This window comes from Branchiostoma belcheri, unplaced genomic scaffold, assembly GCF_001625305.1.
Source record: "Branchiostoma belcheri isolate BF01 breed outbred unplaced genomic scaffold, Haploidv18h27 scaffold657, whole genome shotgun sequence".
Classification (NCBI taxonomy): domain Eukaryota; kingdom Metazoa; phylum Chordata; class Leptocardii; order Amphioxiformes; family Branchiostomatidae; genus Branchiostoma; species Branchiostoma belcheri.
The window spans coordinates 10,276-13,070 of NW_017804306.1; the positions used below are offsets into that span (position 1 = coordinate 10,276).

Below are 2,795 nucleotides of genomic sequence, written 5' to 3' on the forward strand. Positions count from 1 at the left end.
ACAGGTACTTCCCTTCACCTGGCAGGCGGAGGGACCTGAGGAGATAAACACAGGTATTGTAGCCAGGTGTTCAATCATACGGGTGTAGCATAGCGGGTAGGGCGTCACCACGTACTACCTTTACTGACTTTCTTGTTGCCGGGGCATGTATAGTTGGTGGGGCATGTTTAGTTGGCGGGGCATGTATAGTTGCCGGGGCGTGTATACTTGCCGGGGCATGTATAGTTGTCGAGGCATGTATAGTTGTCGGGGCATGTATAGTTGGCGGGGCATGTATAGTTGGTGGGGCATGTTTAGTTGGCGGGGCATGTATAGTTGGCGGGGCATGTATAGTTGCCGGGGCGTGTATACTTGCCGGGGCATGTATAGTTGTCGAGGCATGTATAGTTGTCGGGGCATGTATAGTTGCCGGGGCGTGTATACTTGCCGGGGCATGTATAGTTGTCGAGGCATGTATAGTTGCCGGGGCATGTATAGTTGGCGGGGCATGTATAGTTGGTGGGGCATGTTTAGTTGGCGGGGCATGTATAATTGGCGGGGCATGTATAGTTGCCGGGGCATGTATAGTTGCCGGGGCATGTATAGATGCCGGGGCATGTATAGTTGGTGGGGCATGTTTAGTTGAGTGTTATAGATGGCTACTCACCAGTCTCTGTCTCCGGTCATCTCATGAATGACCTCTTGTAACGGCAAGACATCACGGTATTCCTAAGATAAAACCGACGGTACATTTTACTGTTTTATGTAAACAGCGTATCAATTGAGTTTTATAGACTTTCTATGAGTTTGATGACTTGGAAATTAATTTCCTTGGAAAAACAACAGGGTCAAAATGAACAAGAATTCATTTTTGCCATACTTACATTGTTCTAACCAAACCAAAAAAAAAGGCGCCCTGATTGAAACGTTAGCATAGCATCACATGTGACCTGTTGTTTGTACACTAAATTGTACAGTAAAGGTCTTTATTCATTCATAGTGCTAAACAGCTAACAAGACCATGCATTAACCCACCTTTTTTTGTTCACGTTTTGAATTCAAAAAAGGTCTGAACGTTCATAAACCTACCTTGCACACCCCCTGTACATGTTTAGCCAGGTCCGGTTTGCCGATGTTCTGCAGTGTTTCCTCCAGCTGCGGCAGGTAGTGGAGCGGTCCGTGGGGGGTCTTGGTGCGCCAGGCCTTCAGCATCTGGAACGCCCTCTGGGTAAGTGTCCCCCGTATGTTGTCCAACGCGGACCTGTTAAGTCCCAGCTCCTGTCCCAGCCGGGTCCACTCCTTACCAACAGCCCTGCTGATCTGGTACAGCAGGTTTTCTGCACAGAAAAGACACCACTGTTTCATTAACATAGTTTATCAAGTTGTACATCATATAACTGACCGAGGGGGGGGGTGATTCAAGTAAGTTTAAAGTATTAAATCAGAGACGGGGGGGGGGGGTTGTTAGCTTAATTATATTATCGTTATTCAGATAATCGTAAAAACACATGTCGTACTTACCAATAAAGTACTTGCCGATGACGTCTGTCGGTGTTCTGGTGACCGGAAGTGGCCCTTCCCAGATTCCCCTGGACATTCTCATCAAGTCCCCCGGCACGTGACGCCTCACAGCCTCTATAGGGAGGGACTTTGCTGTTTCCCCGCTTCCAACACTGTTACTGGAGTACAAGGCAGGAAACTCGTCCCTACAGGCCTCTATCTCCCTCACTACGGTCTGAGCCCGGCGCCACGCCTTCTCCGGCTCTCCCCGGATCCGGATTTCTTCTCTTGTAGCGGAATGGCGGTACATGACGTCTTCTGAGTTCTCTCCAACATGAACGACAACTGTGTCCTTGGTGAGGAGACGGCGTGTGGTCTGCTCCATGGACAGGATACGGGAGACCATGGTTTCCGGTACACCAAGGGGAGGCTCTTGGCTGTACTCTATAGTAAGAGAGATCTCCTCTCCGCCTGATGGCACAACCTCTGGCCAGCAGTGCGCCACCTCGTCAGGCTGGGCGGCAGGAAGCTCTGTTGGAAAGATCACCGACCCTGAGTAACACAGGCCAAAGTGCTTCATCAGGGGAAGGAGACTGTTGAAGGTGACAATGTTGTCTCCAAGCAGGTTCTTCATGAAACTGTCGCTGGCCCTGCCGGTCTTCAAGAAGGACGCCCTGTCTTCAGCAAACTGCGCTCTGGTACGCTCAGACAGAGACTCAGCTATGCTGTCCAGATATCCCGGTAGGTCATGCCTGAAGATCTGCTTGAAGAGTGTGAGGATGACGGTTGGGTCCGGGAAGACCAGCTCTTCCATCCCCCTGATGTGTTTGTAGAACAGGATCTGTCCGGTCACGTGCAGATAGCTGAGCGCGTTCAGGACGTCTGACTCCTTCATCCCTGCAGCTGCTCCGACGTCCTGACAATCCCTGACTTGAAGGTGGGTCCGCCCTGTCGCCTGGATGTTTTCTGACAGTTTTGTCCAGGAAGTCGGCAGCTCTTGGCGGGCAGCAGGGAACAATCGCTCGTCCTTCACCATTTCTGCCATCTTGTCGCACAGAGCTCCGATACCCTGGAACGTCTTGCTGCTGACCGGGATAACCTGTACGTTCAACAGACCTTTGGGTCGTCCGTCCAGTAACTTCTCCAGTGACTCTTCCTTGACCAATATATCGTCCCGTGTGAGACCGTAGAATGGCTCGGACATGTCTGATCCGCTGTCCACTGCATCTACCGCGTTCTGACAGAGTTGGATCTCTTCTTTCAGCTTGGCTTGTATTTTACTCTCAGCGCCCTGGATGTCTCTCTGGATGGAGGAA

The 2,795-nt window shown here is 50.9% G+C and overlaps 1 pseudogene; it reads right to left on the reverse strand.

Moving 5' to 3' along the window:
- LOC109483650 overlaps positions 1-2,795 on the reverse strand; it is a 16,366-nt pseudogene that overhangs the window by 9,027 nt on the left and 4,544 nt on the right.